At 39.5% G+C, this 20,000-nt stretch overlaps 1 protein-coding gene across 3 annotated transcripts in view; it reads left to right on the top strand.

Moving 5' to 3' along the window:
- enah (ENAH actin regulator) overlaps positions 1-20,000 on the top strand; it is a 296,947-nt gene that overhangs the window by 83,036 nt on the left and 193,911 nt on the right. The window lies entirely within an intron of this gene.

Raw genomic sequence — 20,000 nt, 5'->3', positions numbered from 1 at the left:
CTCTTCTCACTCAGATGAGAAACTTGCTCTAGCTTTTAGCACCATCCACCTATTCATTCATTATTTGGAGCCTCTCTCACCAGATGAGAAGTTCATATATTTATAGAACTGTAGTGACTCTTAAACTCCACAGAGTCCTATCAGAGTGAGTTCTAGCTCACTTACAGGACAAGATTTGTCTCTCCATGAGTTGACAGGGCACTTTTCTCCTTCACTGCCTCTGGAGCTGCTGTTGTATTTCCAGAGGACTTGTGCAGCAGTAGAAATGCTCTTGCAGACTTTCTCCTGAGGGGACATTCTAAAAATGTCTACATGTTTCTGATCTTTCTAATGTCACTGCGAGGATAATCTCCCTGTTTGTAGCTTCTGCATCTGCTGTCGTAGTGTGAACACCGCGCTGCTGATTTTTGTCCTTGAATTCAAATGTCTTACCCTTCCATCTTGTAGTCTACATTGGTGCAGTGTTATATATTTTTGTTTTTGTTTTGTCCAGCCCTCCAATCCGTGTTTTTTTGTGTAATTTCCAAAGTTTGTTTATGTCTCAATGCAAGTAAGTGTAAGAAATGAAGTTGAATTAGTGATTTATGTTTTCATTCATTCACTGCTCAGTGTGACATCATCTCCTCAATGCTGCAGTGTTATCTGCGTGTCACCTGTTGTCGACCAAGTCACCGGCTGGGCCAGTTCACCCGGCAACAATGACATCATTGTCCAGAATGGACAACAGAAGCTGCAGGTCAAATGACAGCATCACAGAGTTATGCTCCTGTCCCACACATAGTTGTAGCATCCTGTTGTCTGTGTGTGGCCTTGAACAGGGATTTCAGTTTGAGGACCCAAGTAAGCTGTCTTTGTCCTGTGTTTACTTACAAGTAGGGATGTAACGGTATGAAAATTTCACACCGCGGTAATAGTGACCAAAATTATCACGGTTATAGGTATACCGCGGTATTTTTTAAAATGTCTTCAAAATGTTGAAAAAACACTGATGAATTGAAATTATTTCATCAAGATTTATATTTGAATATATTTATTATATATTAAAGTAGTCCAAATCCAAAACCTTAACAAAACACTGTAAAATCAACATTAAATAATTATAAAAGAATGTATCAAAACTGTGCAAAATAGGTCATTGGCTTTTTGTGATGAGGCAGCCTGTTTATGAAACGTGTCCTTTAATGTCTGCGTTACAGTGGTAGAATGAGATGTAGTGGCAGCAGCACTCGATTGGCCAGCTGACCCTCTCTGTGAAAAAAATGAATAGAAAATGTCATTATTAATTATTACTGTCACTGTTACTTAATACTAAGGGTGCAACCAACAGATCACAAAACTCACAATTTAGATCACTTTTGTGAGGAACAGCTTGGATAATTTTTTAGATCAAAACAAAAAGGATTATTGTTGTTAAATGAATTATGAATACTCTATTTTGGCTCTTATTTCTATCTAGACACATGTTATATTCACCATTTTATATTATTCTTTATATATAGTCTATTCTACAAATAATCCACAAGTGTTATATATTTCTGATATTACTTATATATCGGCTGTCTGTCTCTCTGTCTGCCTGCTCGTCTGTTGTCAGTGGACTCGGTCAATCTGATTGGTCCGATGCTGCTGAGCCACAGGTAGATGCTGCTCCAGTGAACGGAGCTGAGATGAAAGTCAGTCATCTCAGTCAGTTTCTATTCACTAACTCAGTCCACCCAGTACGTGTTTGTGTCAAATCCTCCTCACTGCAGCTCTGCATCAATATTTGGGGAATTATTAGGTCGACTTTAAAAAGTGAAATCTACAATTAATAAGAGGTTCAGATAACGTGCCAAATCACGGATCAACTTTGTTCAGTTATACCACTATCTGGTCAGTTTACATTAGTGACAACAGCAAATTAGACAGAGAAAACTAGACATACACATACATCATGCACACAAGCTTGAGGTTAATTTACCTTGCATTTGCTGAACAGTTGCAGGTGATGGTCGTAAAGTGAAAGTAAGCAAATTGGAGGTGTTGCCGCCCCTCGCAACAACTTTCTTCTCGCAGCTCCTGCAGACAGGGCTGCCATCCTCGACCAGCTGTCCCTCCCTGAGCATTCTTATAATAACCAAAATACGCCCAGACTGCAGATTTTGTTCTCGGCGGTTACCATAGTAATTAAAACTTCACCGTCGGGAATTTCGCCGTAGTTTACCATGACACCGGTAACCATTACATCCCTACTTACAAGTTGATATTTTGAAGATATAATCTTGATTGTCGAGCAAAATCTACTAACTATACTAGGTGTTAAATGATAGTCACATAATGGTATTGAATTTATTAGGGTCTTATCGATTTGCTTTGATTTAAGTGATAGTTGGCTTTGTCCTTGTCTGACTAAAAGACTGTGTAGACCATTTTGAGGGCAGACAGTTTAACATGTCACCATTACATTGGAGCTGCAATGATTGGTTGATAAATGTATAAGTCAATCAGAAAAAAAATACATTACCAAATGTTTGATAATTGATTAATCGTTTCAGTCTTCTTTTACCAACACAAGAGTAAAACATTTGCTGGTGCCAGATTCTTGTATGTAAGAAGCTGCTTTTCTTTGTCATTAGACAGTTAATGGAGAGTCTTTGTGTTGGACAAAAGAAGCAATTTGAAGATTGGAATTTGGGCTCTGGAAAATTGTGAGAATGAGCATTTCTCAAAATGTTCTTCTTTTTTCTTTTTTTTTTTTAAACACTTTATTTGTATCTTTTCAGTTATCATATAAAACTTCTTATTCTCTATTTATTCTACAAATACCATAGAAAAGACAATCCCAACAAAAAAAGACAGAGACAGACCAAACCCTCAATCGACCTAACAAACTTATCATAGACTATGGAAAGTCAAAAAACAAAAAAACCCCAAAACAAACAAAAACAAACAAACAAACAAAACAAGACAATAACAAAAACTAGAAAAATTGTATTTCCTGCGAAAATACAGTGTGAATGCTGAAGGCTGAAGTGAGATCTGCTGAACATACTGCCGAAAATGCATAAAACTATAAGAATGTTGAAAAAAGGCGAAAAGCTGTAGTTTAAGAGGGCAGGAAGATGTTAAAATGGTGAAAGAAGGCAAAAAAGGTGAAAAGTTAAAGGCTGACGAGGACCGAAAAAGGTGAAAAAGGATGAAAAGCTGTAGAGTAAGAGGGCTGGAAGAGGTTAAAAAGGTGAAAAAATATCAAAGGCTGTAGAGAAAGAGGGCTGGGAAGAGGTTAAAAAGGTAATAAAATATGAAAAGCTGTAGAGTAAGAGGGCTGGAAGAGGTTAAAAAGGTGAATAAAGGATCAAAAGCTGTAGAGTAAGAGGGCTGGAAGAGGTTAAAAAGGTGAATAAAGGATCAAAAGCTGTAGAGTAAGAGGGCTGGAAGAGGTTAAAAAGGTGAATAAAGGATCAAAAGCTGTAGAGTAAGAGGGCTGGAAGAGGTTAAAAAGGTGAATAAAGGATCAAAAGCTGTAGAGTAAGAGGGCTGGAAGAGGTTAAAAAGGTGAAAACATGAATAGCTGTAGAGTAAGAGGGCTGGAAGAGGTTAAAAAGGTGAATAAAGGATCAAAAGCTGTAGAGTAAGAGGGCTGGAAGAGGTTAAAAAGGTGAATAAAGGATCAAAAGCTGTAGAGTAAGAGGGCTGGAAGAGGTTAAAAAGGTGAAAACATGAAAAGCTGTAGAGTAAGAGGGCTGGAAGAGGTTAAAAAGGTGAAAACATATGAAAAGCTGTAGAGTAAGAGGGCTGGAAGAGGTTAAAATGGTGAAAAAAGTATGAAAATGTAAAAAAGTTTAAGGGTGAAATAGCTCAAATAGGTGAAAAAAGGATGAAAAGGTAAAAAGATGTAGAGTAACAGTCAGTGCGTTTACATGACACTCAAGAAAACCGAATTACTGCGTTAGTCTGACTATGATCGGATTTTTAAGATGCATGTATACACCTTTGTCTGACTAAAATCGGACCGGATCGGATTTCTCATAGTCGAATTACACCACGTAGATTATTCGATTGAAAGTCGCATTACTCCTGCATGTATACGTTTCCAGCGGATCGGATTGGATTTTGCGTTCTGCACAGGCGCGAGATTTTTCCCCGGGGCCGTGAGCCGGAAGTAGACGGACAGCGGCAGCGGCGTCTTTCCTCCGAAATCACCGCAAGAAAGAGCGCCAGAGTGCCCCTAGTTTGTGTAATTATCATGTACATCATATACGAAATGTACAAAGATGTAGCTTCGTCTCGCTCTTCATACGCCATCTTTCTTGAATGACGAGGCAGCTGGTGACGTAAAGAGGTCAGCCGGAGGTGCGCCGTTAACACTAGTTGAAATGGGTACAGCGCCACCTAGCGTACCGGGGTATGACATGCTTTCGGCCAGTAATTCGATTTTCTCACTGGCATGTATACTCGGATAATTGCAGTTGTCCGATTGAGTAGCATAGTCGAACTATGGCTGTAATCTGACTAAGCTGTACATGTAAACGCACTGAGTGCTGGAAGAGGTTAAAATGGCTTCATATACGCTGGAGGAGGAGCAACCATGAAGCAAGCCAACAAGATTTCCTACATTTTGTATGTATACATTGTCTATGTGAAGTAAAAGATATGGGATCCAAATCCAGCTGAAGAGAATTCTTTCTCCAGATTTTCCCGCAGTTCTACACTGTAGCGATGATGTCACTCACTCTGGCTCACGCAATACACACGCATTCTTCAGATACACACGCTGGAGAAATAGAGACACAGATCAAAATGTCCCCATAAGAATGAATGGGAAAACGCCTCCCAAACCCCTGCGATTTCTGAAAAAACCGTAATGGTAATCTCCGAATAATTTGTATGTTGAGTGACAAGAGACATGGCTGAACTCGTTGATGTCGTTTTTATTTCGGTCGAGTGAGAAATGAGGGCACAGGAGTGAGAGGCAAATCAGGTACCGTCTGCTCTCGGCCAGAAATTTAGCCTCAAAATTAACATTGGGGCTTATGGACCAGGTTTTTTAGTTTGTGTCGCTCCTGGGCTTCTAAATCCAAAACTGTAAGTCCCACATCTGAAATGAGACCACCAGCTGACACCCAACAAGATTTCCTACATTGCTATGCATATATTGTCTATGTCAAGTAGAAGATGTGGGATCAAAATCAAGCTGAAGACAATTTTCTTCTCCCATTCTTCGAGCGGCTCCCCACTCTAGCGATGATGTCACGCACTCTAGCTGACGCAATACACACCCATTATAAAATCAGAAGAGGGGCTAAAAATCCTTAAAACTAAAACTGCGATATTTTCAAAACCGTGCAAAATTTTTAAAAACTGAGTACATCGTCAATAGTTCAAGGTCTTGAGAATGCTTTAAAGTTTAAATGGTGTCTCTCGCTCAACGTATGAGGAACAAGATGAGGTTGAAAGTCGATGAGTTTTGAAGAGGATTTGAAGCTTTTCCCATTTGATTCAATGTTAATTTTTTTTGGCAAAAAGCTGAATTTCTGCAAAAGTTGAAAAGTTGAAAAGCGCAAGGTTGAACGAGCTTCAAAAGCTGAACATTTTAATAGTTGAACGGTTTCTACAGCTGAACGTATGCTGAAGTTATAGCAGAATGAATTTTGAAAAAATCCCCATAAGGATGAATGGGAAAAATTTGGCAGAAAAAGCTGAATATTTCCAAAAGTATAGAAGGTAGAAATAAGAAAAATAGATGCCATCATGTCCTAAACAAGCTGAACATTTTGATATTTGAATGGTTTCAATCGCTCAAGATTTGTAGGAGGAGATAGGTGCCAAAAAACGTACGGAAGAATAAAAAATAAATTCCAGAAGAACAATAGTGTGAATGCTGAGTCAGCATTCAATGCTGAGTCAGCATTCACAATAACAAACAATGACCCTCTGTAAGTGAACAGGGGGGACAGATCCGGTTGGATCAGAAAACCACCCAAAAACAGCAACCAAGGGAGAAGGTAAGATGTTATAAGCATAAGCATTAGAGATGACTTCAAAAAAGGATGACCAGAAAGGAACAAGCTTCGGACAAGACCAGAACATGTGATAGGAGGTAGCAGGGGTCTGTTTACATCTATCGCATATTGGGTCTATGTTTGCAAATATTCTTGCTAATTTGACTTTTGAGAAGTGTAACCTGTGTAACACTTTAAACTGTATTAAAGAAGGTCTGGAACATATGGAAGAAGAGTGGACTCTCCTGAGAGCAATATCCCATTCCTCATGGGTCAGCTGGGCCTACAAGTCATTTTCACTGTTCTCGAATATGTGAAATAGAAAGGTTGCAGCTATCCATAATATGTGAATAAATCAATTATATTCTACTCTTATTCAGCATATTGACCCTTAATAAAGAATCCAAACAGGAAGGAGGAGGGAGTGTAGGAAAACTAGCAAACTTTTTACGAGTAAAATCTCTCATTTGCAAGTATCGTAAGAAATGATTATTGGTCAGACCGAATTTTTTCAATAATTGTTCAAAGTTAGCAAAAGTATCATTGACATACAAGTCCTCAATATGAATGCCCTTGTCAAAACAAATTTTGAAGCCATTATCCATTAAGGATGGTTGAAAAAGATGGTTACATAATATTGGTGAGTGAATAGAGAGGGTAGGGGTGCGCAGAGTAGAGCAGGGAGTGAATGTGGGCTGCTTGTGGCTTTTTCAATCTGGAGCCATGCAGGGATCCTATCATTCCACTCTTTTAACCACAGAGAGATGGCATTAAAATTCGCAGCCCAATAATACGTGCGCAAGTTTGGAAGTGAAAGCCCTCCTACCCCTTTTGGTCTTTCCATACATTATTTTCTTATGCGAGCTGATTTATTATTCCATATAAAGGAAGAGATCATTTGATTAAATGCCTTGAAAAAAGACTGTGGTATGAAAACAGGCAATGCCTGAAACAAATATAGAAACTTGGGTACAATATTCATCTTTTAATATCTTCTTTGCACTGTTCCAACAGAGGAATGAGGTTACTTTTAAATAGACTGTAATAGGATTTTGTGACTTTTACACCCAGATACGTAAAGGACTCGGCGGACATCTTAAAAGACTTATTTGGGAAATAATAGGGGACGCTGCTTTTTGACAGAATTGACTGGCTAATAGTTTGGAAGGTTTATCCCCCTCTTCATAGAATCTACTATGGGATTTAAAGATGAGCATCTCCGCTTGCTCCTGTGTGGCAGGCAACTGCTCTACCCACTGTGCTACCACAGCAGTCAATGTACATATTTCATGACAGCACAGGACATCACACTCATCACTCATCACAATCGCCCAAAACCACTGTGTTGCTGCTCTGTATTGTGTCCTGGTCGTGCCGCTAACGTTATGTCCTCCAGCAGGACAAACAAAACGAAAACTATTAATTATCTTTCTGACTGCTTCTCTCTGATTTCTCCAAACAGTTTTTTTTCTTTCAGAAATGTGCTTATATTTCCTTTGAAACTGATTCCAATATCGCTGAAAACTCCATATTTCTTGTCCGAGCATGGCTGCCAGTGAAAGCTGTAAAAAACATAGAAGTATTTTTTGTTTATGGTTGTATAAATGAGAGAATGAAATTTGGGAACTGTTATTGGACCAACCTGCTGTCAATCTTGTATTCTGGTTGCTGATTGGTAAGGGAGGACGTCCTCCCTTAGCGCATCATTTTACGTGTCTTAGCCAATCATAGATCAGCATGAAAAAATCCTAAATGCATTGAGTGAATGGAAGGAGATCCCTCCCACGGAGGACAGAAACCCTCCGTCCTCCTCTAGCCCCCACCTTCCTGCTCCCTGCTCCTCTCACAGACTGCTCTGTCTCCTCCATCTGCAGCTGTCACTGTTGAACCGTTTTAAGGGGATTTTCTTCCAAAGAAGAAACTTTTTTTTATGATATAATATATATATAATATTTTATAAATGATACTGAGATTTGGTAATGATTTATTTCAACCAGTTACTCTTTCTTAAAAAAAAAAATTGATCTTCCTCTTGCCTCTCAAAAATAGAGGAGGACCAACCTCCTCTGCCTCTATGGACGAGCCTCCTCTGACTTCAAACTACTGCAAACCTGCATTTGCGTGCTACCCGCAGTGATAAATATTGATAAATATTGATGAACCTCTCGAACAGAATATGAAATGACCTGTAACATCATTTGTCATTGTTGAAACCGCAATATCCATGGGCCGTAGACAGTCAATGTAACGAGACGGTGGTGATCATAAAAAATAAATAATAATAAAATAAAATACATGAAAATAAAAATTTAGGAGGGCATACATATGCAACGTTGCGTGTGATGTACACATACACTTTCACACATGAAACGTTCATTGCCACATAAACAATACTAGTAAAATAATACTATAAAAATAGAAAATACTGTCATAAAATATGACAGAATAACCTTATCAAATGATATCACCGTCTCTTTAAGTGGTTATTGACGTCATTAACCCGATCATTAACGTTACCTCAGTCACCATTCTCTGCAGCGTGAGGCGGAGTGTCCGTCATCAACAATAACAATGTTGTTAATGTAGGTCAGCACCTCCGCTTGGTCGTGAACTTAATGCGTTTCCCGTTGTGTGTGAACTGCAGAGTGGCTGGATAGTAGAGGCCGAACTGGATCTTTGCGGCGTGGAGCTTCTTTTTGGACTCAGAGAAGGCTGTGCGTCATCTGTTGACGTCCGGGCTGTAGTCAGGAAAGATGTGAAATCTTGATCTATTGTAGGAGAGCGGGCCGTTCTGTCTGGCAAGCGCAGGATCAACTCTTTGGTTTGAAAGTGATGGAGCCTAACAATGAATGGCCGCGGTCTGTTTTCACCACCTGCTGGTTTTTGGGCTCTGTCCACCGCCAGCGGCCTCTCAAAACTGTCTTCCCCAAGCACATCGATGAGTACTTTGGTGATGAATTCTGTTGGTTGCGGGCCCTCCGCATTTTCTGGTATCCCCACAATGCGTATATTCTGCCGTCTGGTATAGTTTTCCAGGTACGCCACCTTCTCCCTCAAGGCGTTGTTCTCTCTAAGTTTGGGAAGCTTCCATGCTACTCAGTCTATTGTCGAACTCGTTCAGCCCGTCCTCCATATCAGTAATTCGCTGGCCATACACACTCAGAATTGAATGTAGAGAGGCGATAGACGTCCGGTTCTCCTCCCGAAACGAGTTGATAGAGGCTTGCACAGCAGTAACTGCATTAGCCAGAGCTTCCATGCTGTTAGCATTATTACCTGCTTCTGTGCTAACTTTAGCCGAGGAGTTCGAGTCGCCCCGTGTTGTGGCTTTCCCACTTTGTTGTTTGGCCGGTTTGGGAGGCATTCATCCATCCACACGGTAGTAAATCCACTTGGTGTGACTTTCCACCGAAGTTTGAACAGTTATGAGGTCCAACATGTATAAACCTAATGGAGTAATGCGGGAGCTGTGGGAGGCACGTCTACTCACTACTCATGCTCGAGCACGCCCCCAAATGCTCTTATTTTAAAGACTAAATAATGCATCTGAAAGTAATCAGCACATTAATAAGAGGTGTGATTCAGCAGTCACCAGTTCAATGCAGAATTTTTCTCAATGCATTGCAATATATTGCATCCTCAAATTTGTATATAACTGCACACGGCTACTTTTTAATTATTTAATACAAGCAGTGAGAAACATCGCAAACAAACAAAACAATTAAACACCCTTTTTATGTAGCCTTTTAATAGTCAGATTACAGTAATGTACAATATGAAACAGTTTCTTTCTGCTGGTGAGTTGCAGGCCAAAGTACCATTAAGGATATTTTAAAGGGAATTCCAATATTAACCTGTATTTGGCCTCTCATATCTCTGTTGTTTTTGGCCCTATTGGCGCAAAACCAGGAGTGTTGCACTAGGTCAGCTAAAAAAATAATAATAATGCAGAATTAAAGTCAGGTGCTCTTCAAGAACAGGGCCAAAGGTGAAAAAACTGTGACTGTCCAGGTTAGTTGTAATGGATTGGTTGGCAGTCTGACAAGGAATCCAAAGCACTCTGATAATAACAATACAAATCCTTTATTGACTTCCTTAACATCATTGGTAGACGGAGTAAATGTAATACCCTTTGAATCAGATCCATTTGGGTTCAGGGTTTTTTGGCTGAGGAAGGCTGAAACACTACAGGTCTGAGTAGCAGTCTAGAATTAGATGAACAGCATGAAAACAGGTTGCTTGCTAGTGAAACTGTAGGTCCTGTAGGTCCTGATTGCAAACTATTAAATTGATAAAGTTAAATTATTGATATTGATATTATTATTGTCAATGAAATTTAAACTGAAATGATTTTTTGTCTCCTTTCAAATAAAGTGTCATATTTTTAACATGAACTACTTACAGCTGATATTATGTGTTATGTGTGTGTTATGTGCCAATGTTCATGATTGAAATTGGTGAACACAGTATCATTTTCAAGATCCGCTTTACATTTTTTTGCATCTTCTAAAAATGAGAAGCCTAAGAGATTTTGTAACCTCTGACTCTCATGACCAGATCTGAAAATGTAGGTCAAAAATCAGTTCATACATTTGAAATTTTTTTTAAAAAAAGTGTCAACTGCTGACCTCAAATGTTTACCATGTGGTGTAGGTTTGTGTTAGATGTTGTTTTTCTTAAGTAGAACTTGAGTCTTTTGTCCACCAGCATATTGTGTCAGTCTTTAAATCTATTAGATGCTTGTCTTTCTCACTTGATTCTCTGAGTGAATCACCTGCAACACTGACACACCCGTCAGCTGACACGATGTCAGTGTTTACAGGTGAAGTCTCGTTGTTTTGCCTCTGGCTAAATGGCAAAAGAGAGCTAATGTCATACAAGATGAATCGCTCACACAGGAGCCAAAAGAAAACACTGCTTTGCACAAAGTGTTTGACTCCTAGAAAATGAGAAAAGCATCAAGGTTGCATTATTTTTCTGTATCTAAGATCTGTGTAGTCATTTCAGTACTTCTGCAAATGTCAAGGTCTGCTTCATATCTTAGTTTCAGGGTCAAGCTGCATATGAGGAAAAAAATGTCAGAGCAGCACATTAGCTTGTGCTGAACAGTATCTGTTCCAGGTCTTTCTCCTTGATGTGCTATCATGTAAACTGATCCGGGACCATTTCATGAAAGGACAGAGGCTGCTGTTTTTACTGTATTCTGCTCAGTTTTGCCATTGAAGCAGTAACAGGAAGCTCCCTGTCTACTGGGAGGGAGTCACACTATGTGTGTTGTATGAGAACAGTAACTATATCATGTATTGTCAGGTCCCTTTGTCAAGAATGAAATGCACCATTGTTACTGCAGCCCCAGTACTATCTAATGGACCCAACTGCACCGGTCTGCCATTGCATAGGGAACTTATCATGAAAGTATGATATGATGAGTCTGTGGCAGCATTCATTCTGTCTGTCTGTCCGTCTGTCTGTCCGTCTTCAGACCTCTCTCTGTTTGTATTGTCTTTGTATTACTGCCTCTCTTGTCTGACTTGAATCATGTCTTCCTCCACTGTTGTCCCTGTGTGCTCTCTGGTCACCCTGAGAATCCACCCCCACAACGATTCATCTTCCTCTTGGGTCAGTTTGTTTTAAAAAAGGTCCCTCATTCACAAATGATTTGTTATTTTACTCCATGTCGTTCTGTCTCTCTCCCCCATCACTAGTTTTTTAAATTCAATGTGATCATTCTTGCACTGGGGATCAAGATATGCAACAATACCAATATCCAACAATAACAATGTTATAACAAATTAACCCAATATATTTTATATATTCAATATAATATATCTTGTAACATGTAAAGAAACTAAAGAAAAGGATCAAAGAAACAATAATTTACAACACTTACTGAGACTGTTAGCATCAGGCCATGCAATGCCCCTTGGCTTTGATGGCCTGCCGTGAGCTATTGCTTAAATATGCAGCTCCACTTAAACATATGTTAAACGTTTCAAATAAATTGATAGAACTTCAACAGGCCTGAAAGTTTTTCCTGATAAAGGTTTTTTGTCATCTCCCAGGTTTTCTTCCACCAACTGGTAAATTGATTATTTTTTCCATATGTAAACAGTTAAATCAATCTATTGTCTGTGCATCATCCATTCTTACAAAATACAGTCAAATATTAATCTTTTCATCACTGAAAAATAGAAAACTGAAACAGAAGTTTGTTTGTTATTTTAATGATTGCTGGTAACCTCAGTGTTACAAGGCTAGTAGCTTTCTACCTCTCTGTCTGTAGCATGCCCAGAATAATGAGTCAGGCCCAAAATTGTCCAGTAAGCCCAGTACATCTTATCTTCTCAAATAGATCATCTTTGCCATGTTACCAGTTTTAGAACATCTTGGATCTTATGATCATCTTGTAAATTCTGAAATATGTTTTTATTTTGAAGGCAGAATCAGCACTGTTCTGACACATCTTACTTAACAGAAAATGTTTAGAAAGAGTGCCTCCTACAGGAGCTAAATTTTCTCCCTCTCTGTCTCTATTTAGTCAGCTGTAGTCATTTTTTTCTTGCCTGCTGTGGCAAAATGGACTGCTGACAAGCCTGATGATGTCATCTCCTTTCCTCAGCAACGCACACGCACACACACAAACACGCACACACACACACGCACACACACACACATTAAGAAGAGGAGGCTGTTTGTAGAGTTTAATTAAAAAGGAGGGTTGATGGTAAATTGCTGTCCCCTCAGTAGGACTGCTTAAAGACAGTGTTGATCTAACTGGGCACTGGCAGAGAGACAAAGTCTCTTATTCAATATGAACTATATTGTAACATTTATGCGACTATTTTGATGTCTCTGTGTAGAGCTGTTCGATATTACGATATATATTGTAGTGCGATATAAAAATGTCTACCGTAGGATATAACCCTCTGTTGTTTATATCGTAATTTTAACGTGTAGGCTACTTGATTAGCACTGTTGCTACACTAACGTTAACGCACACTACGGTTCTAATTTAATACGCCGTCTAAAGCACAACTCAACGTCGGAATGACCGTTTGATATCCAAATTTTGAATTCAAAACAAGTTTATTGTATGAAAGCGAATGTAACTGCAGCAACGCTACTGCTTTGTGGTCGCATTTTTACGTCACCTACAAGGACTCGTTTCCGGCACCGGTCGCTCAGGGAGTAAACAGAGGCAACGCAGCATGGTGGAGACGAAGGAGAAGCGCAATGGAAGACGAAAATAACGTTACTAACGTTACATCAGACGCGGACACGGAAGCAAAACCCCAAGAAGATTTGTGCCGAAAAGGGGGAACCGGAATTCCATCGTTTGGCTTTGTTTTGGGTTTAAAAAGTCAGACATCGACCAGACAATGGTAAACTGCAAAACATGGCGCCAACAAGTTGTTACTAGCGACTCGAACACGTCGAATCTGTTCTACCACTTAAAGCGAACCAGGATATATATCGTTATCGGGATATAAAATAATAAGCTATATCATGATATAAAATGAGTGAGTATGTGAGTGACACTCACACGTTTACATGACACTCAAGAAAACTGAATTACTGTGTTAGTCTGACTATGATCAGATCTTTAAGATGCATGTTTACACCTTAGTCTGACTAAAATCGGACCAGATCAGATTTCTCATATTCGAATTAAAGCACCCAGATTATTCGATTGATAGTCGCATTACTCCTGCATGTATACGTTCCAGCGGATCGGATCGGATTTTGCGTTCTGCGCAGGCGCAAGATTTTTCCCCGGGGCCGTGAGCCGGAAGTAGACGGACGGCGGCGGCGGCGGCGGCGTCTTTCCTCCGAAATCACCGCAAGAAAGAGCGCCATTGTGCACCTAGTTTGTGTAATTATCATGTACACCATATACGAAGTGTACAAAGATGTAGCTTCGTCTCGCTCTTCGCACGCCATCTTTCTTGAATGCCGAGGCAGCTGGTGACGTAAAGAGGTCAGCCGGAGGTGTTTCTGTTACCACTAGTTGAAATGGGTACAGCGCCACCTAGCGTACCGGGGTATGACATGCTCCAGCCCAATAATCCGATTTTCTCACCGGCATGTATACTCGGACAATTGTAGTTGTCTGGTTGAGTAGCATAGTCGAACTATGGCTGTAATCCAACTAAGCTTTGCATGTAAACGCACTGACTGAGAAGAGCAGCAGAAAACGGGCACAGAATCCAAAGGGGTCAGTGTGTTTGCCGGCAGGGCTACAACTTGTAGGACACTGTATTAGACCAGAAGAAAATCTGACATTATTGGAGCTATGGTGTGAGTTAACATAACAACGCCTTTAACATGCTCTTCTGTTGTTGCAACCCCAGTGGTGTAACAGAACAACACACACATTAAAGGATTGGCTTTTCGCGTGCCACTCGCAGCACGCTCCATTGCCAAGGGATATGATAGGCTGTTTATGAGCCAAACGTATGCTATGTGCTTTCAAGCTGGTTTGCAATGGATGCATACACATGAAACAATCGAACATTTTTTTCTTTTTTCTGTTGCAGATACATATTTCTACCCATTTTTCACTGCCTGAACATGGATGAAAATGCGATTTTATTTGGAGAAAACACATTAGGCTTGGTGAAAAATCTATGGGCCAAAAAATGGACAGGTTTTGTTGCCCTTAGTCTCACATAGTTTGTTGCACATCCGTTCCCTAATTGAGCTGAGTCGGATGATATAGGTCACGGCCATTTCCGTTCCATTTAATGTTTTTTGGCAAAATCGCAAAATATGGAAAATCTACTTTTTCGAGCTCCTCATAGGCCATTTGACCGATGCGCACAGAAATTTGCACATAGCATCTGTGGACACTCCTGACAAAAAGTTATCAAAAGAAAGTCCTGTTTCAAAAAAATACCCAAGTTATGAAATAATATTTTTTTGACGATAATCTCGAAAACAGGAAGTGTTGCATATCTCCACATTGGTGTGTGTGATTGATATGAAACTCCAATCAATACTTCCCCGTGACTGCCTCCAGGCTTTGCCTTTTTGTTGAACTTTGTTTTAGCCTTAGCTGCTACCTTGTTTTTGCCCTCGTCATTTTTTGTTTTCTCGTTCATCTGGTTTTTGTATTTCTCAGCTTTGATTTAATAAAGCTCGCCCTTTGTTTCCCCACATCCTTGCCTCCTGTGAGTAACTGCGTTTGGGTCCACCTCCTATCTCCAAAGCCTTTTTAGTGTTTCCCCTTTAACCCTGTGTGGGAATGTTTCACTGATATGTATGAAAATCAGTGAACATGTATATCATGACCAGATGCACAATAAATCATATTGGACCAATAACCAAAACCCAACAGGAAGTCAGATATTGTCATTTTTGTGGTCACTTTTAGCGATTAGCAAAAAACCCGTTACCCACTACAAAATCCTCCTTATTCAGGATTCTTTCTTGATTCACAACCTCCTTAAAACAGGTTGACAAATTTTGACAATGGCCTTTTTGCCCAGTGTCCACTCACAGGGTTTTTTGGGAACAGCACAGTGACACAAGAATTTCCCATGCAATCACTGAAACTAAGACAAAGTACAAAGTATGATTTCACATAATACACAGGCAAATTTCTTTCAAATTGTGTCAATATATCTCCACAAGGATATATTTGTGCCACATTCGTGAAAGAACTATGTTAGTTTGCCAACAAAATAATTATACTTTGGAGGCACACTCATTATATTTTACTGAGAACTCTGCACAAACAATGCTACATTAAAATCATAAAATAAATCTGCTTGTTTGCTATTATCCATTTTTACATCCAGTAATTACCCATTTAACTCAGTTATTGCATAAGCACTCTAACTATCTTGCTGGCTGCACTGCAGTCCGCTTAACGATGCTCCCTCTCTCACTTCTGTGTGCTCACCTTTGAAGACTTGAAATTAAAAGCTACATTCTCTTTTGCTGTTTCGTCTCCAACCATTGCACTTCAGTAAAAAGCCCAAAGAGAAGGCTTTTAGAGTTCACACCACATAACAAGGAAGAATCAATCTTTCAGCTACTTATCGAACAGTGTGGTTGGAGATGAAAACAGCCCATCTGAATTGAGTTTCCGGTCTCCAGGTGTCCAAAGTAGAGCGCACAGAAGAGAGAGAGAGCAGGTAGTTTGCAGCAGTCTGCAATGCAGACAGCAAGAGTTTGTGAGATACATACAAGACTGAGTGAGGCGGGTTATTCTTGTCAAAAACATGTAAATAGCAAACATGCAAATACATTTATTGAGCACAAAATACATCATTGTTTGCTCAAATTACATTATGTTTTGCTATCACATCATTCACATGTGTACTCAGACCACCAATTTATAAAGGAATAACTTCCTCATTCCAATCTGGACCAAACTTCACATGTTTGATAAGAGTCCAGCCCTGAACACGTAGGAAAACCTCCAGAAATTGTCCAAGCGCTACATGTTGGATACAGGAAATGACATTTAACCCCTTCCTGCACTGTCCGAAACACGGAGGGTTAAGAGATGCATTCATTTTACAGAAAAAACAAGTTTCCATTGTGCATATGATAATAAACACTTTACATTTTTGAATCTTAAATGTATGTGAGGTCTTTTGGAAGAGGTTTATGAGAGGTGTGTGAGTCTAGCATTTAAGCCACCTGTGCCCCGTAGGCTCCTGTGGTGACACAACCTGAAATGGCATCAGGCCTCAGGGGAGAGGAGACGTCTCACTGCCTATCTTCATCTCTTTCTTCTCTTTTGTCTGTATTGAAGGAACTATTTACAGTCTTTATGTCCTCCTAATACACCTTCTCTAAAACCTTCACCTTTTTCCATCTTTCTTGTGGTTCGCAGATGATTTGACGACACAATGCTGAAGATGATTTAAAACATTCATCATCTTTACATCATCTGAAATGCTGCAGTCACAACTGTTACATGTTGTAGCAAAATCATGATTGTCATTACTATGAAATTAAGAGCAGTGTTCTGTAACTGTTAATACCCACTACATAATAGGATGTTACTATGGTTTTTCGAAGTGGATGATCACAAGCTATTACTGCTAAATAAGCATCTTAAACAAGGTAATCTATATCCTACTATTGTACTATTTTCCCCTCTTTAAATTGAGGTTGAAGTAGAACATATCTATAAATAATGTAATGTGACCTCTTTCGATTAATGTGAGGGTGTTATTACTTTCTAAATAACCAAACTTATTACTGATCAGTCACACTCATGTTCTGTACAGGAACTTTTTACTTGACTGGAAATGTATGGAGCGTACCCAGTCTTAATCTTTGGCATCAAATAAGCACTTGTGCATTTATAACAGCCATCATGATGGAAATATCTGATGATGGAGCGCTCACTCCCTTCCTCCTCCTGTCTCCTCCTTCCCACCCCCTAATCCTCGTCTCCCCTCCTTCCTTCCCCCTCTCCCTCATCTCCTCCCTCACATCATCTGTGCTGTTAAAATAGGCAGGAGCTTATTACAGGTGCCTCATGCCTGCTCTCTCTCTTTTTTTTTTATTGGTGAAATTATGTGAAAGACAAGGTGACATGGGGGACAAGTACATCACACCACGAGGACCTACGAATACAGACAGTGGACATACAGTACAGATAACATCAGAAAACAACATAAAGTTATGAAGATATGTATATAGGTAGTGTAGGTGTGTGTGTTTGTGCGTGTGTGCGTGCGTGCGTGCGTGCGTGTGTGTGTGTGTGTGTGTGTGTGTGCGTGTGTGTGTGTGTGAGTGAGTCTGTCAGTGGCTGAGAGGCAGATAGTATGGTATTATAACCACATGTAATATGGCATAAATAGATGATACAGTAAAAATAATTAAGTAAATAAAGTAAGTTAAATAAGTAGTAATAGTATGCAACATGATATGAGATATATTAACATAGTACAGTGTCATATAATTTAACCTTATATAATGTAATTAGATAATTTGAGATAAGATAAGACAGTATAGTGTAATACAAGATATTATAATAAGAAATGTAGTATGATTTAACCTAATATAGTCTGAAGAGATAATGTGAGGTATGATGATGTAATACAGGGCAAAGTTATAATATAATATATGATGTAATATAGCACAGGATAATAACATAATATATATGTAAACATAATATATGTGAACAAAACCTATTGCAAGCAATATATCATGACAGTGACTATCATAAGATTAATTGTTGGAATTATAATTAATAATTTATATAACGTTGATGATAATATATTGCAATGAGGGGGGAGGTCGGACCGGGGGATCAGGAAGGCAAGTGAGGGGGCCCCCCCAGCCGTTCCCAAGTAGTCCAGTCGGTAGCCCCAGCGAGAGACAGGTGAGGCGGCAGTGAAAGACCTTCCAGACCCTTGGGAGGTGAGGAGTGGGTTGTTGTTTTTTTGTTTTGTTTGTTTGTTTGTTTTGAAAGAGAGGGGGTGTGAGGTAGGCCCCAACCACTCAGCCCCGCCCAAGAGAACTAGACATGAAGCCCCCACCCACCTCCACCCTCAACCAATCAGGTCTGGCCCCACCCTCTGCCTTTATTTTATTATACAAATGTCATTATCATGATTATTGTAATAATAATAATAATAATGATAATAATAATAATAATAATGATAATAATAATAATAATAATAATAATAATAATAATAATAATAATAATAATAAATACATACAAAAATGAAGAGATATGATATATATGACATGGTAATAATAGCAATGATAGTAATGTCAGTAATAACAATCACAATCATAATATTCAGTCATACTAATAATATTAATAAACACAATCAACAAAATTAGCATAATAATGCCTTCTCTCTCTGTTTTCCCTCTTCGTCCTTGTCCTTCTCCATCGTTCGCTCCCTCTAATTGATTCTAATAGCTCTTGATGTGTGCGCAATGTTTAAACAGCTTTTGACTGTGTGCTTAACCAAAGTGTGACAGACTGCTCTCGTCATGGACGTTTCATCTATCACAGCCCGTTTTCTGGGGCACCCTGCTTTTAAAAAGACATTTTAATAGTTCTGTCCATTAGAGTGGCAGCTCTGGTTTAGGACCACACCAGTAATTGTGTATAATCAAATACAGTAATTTTTTTCTGAATGGTGAGACACAAATGAGCGGATCTTACATTACTGCAAAACTGTTTTTATACTTTTGGAGTATCCATTACCTCTTGTATGCTTGATGATAATTTAAGCAATAACAGACAATGTCTATGTGTGTAGGAGTACACGTGTCAGTCAGTAATGTGTAGTGTCAGATGCTCAGTTAAGCACAGGCTGAGAGCATCAGCTTGCACGTTCGTGTGCTGAACAAAGGCACAAATACACATCTCCCCGAGCCTTTGTTATTCCGACCTCCAGAGTTTGGTACAGCCTCCCCTCGCAGCCCTGTCTTGTGTGTGTGTAGCTGTGTGTGTCATTACCCTCTCCTATGTTTGCTGTATTCTGTGCCCTAGCCTGAGAAAACAGCACATGGCAGCCCTTCACCACGCTGATAGAATAGCGCTGCCTCATTGTGGCTGATTTCATGCCTATCGAGCCAGCTGTCCAATGGAAAGAGGAGAAAAAAAGCTCTTTATTTTCTGCATTTTTAGTAATTATATCAACCACAGATTTAGTTTTTAGCCTTCAGGGGGAATCAGTAGCTTAATGTAAACCCTGTGAAAAAAACACGTGTTCAGCAGGTTGTCACTGACAGCTGCGGAGGAAACCATCCATACTGTGAAATGAACTCCAAACCTGTACTGAGTTGTCTAATGTATGATACAGCTGGTGATATGGTTCTTTTATACAGCAATGTTTGGTACAATGTTGAGTGTAGAGGATCAGAAGCATGTCACACGTGTGTTAGTTTCAGCACTATATCTACATTACATTATGAGGCTGTGGACTTAGGAAATTATTGTTTCCTGTTTGCCTCAGAACAGTGTGTGCATCATGTTATCACTTTCAGTTTCAGTAAAGTTACAATGTGGTGACATAATTGATCTCATCAAGG

Source organism: Sparus aurata, chromosome 22 (genome assembly GCF_900880675.1).
Source record: "Sparus aurata chromosome 22, fSpaAur1.1, whole genome shotgun sequence".
NCBI lineage: Eukaryota > Metazoa > Chordata > Actinopteri > Spariformes > Sparidae > Sparus > Sparus aurata.
This window is presented reverse-complemented; position numbering and strand designations above follow the sequence as displayed.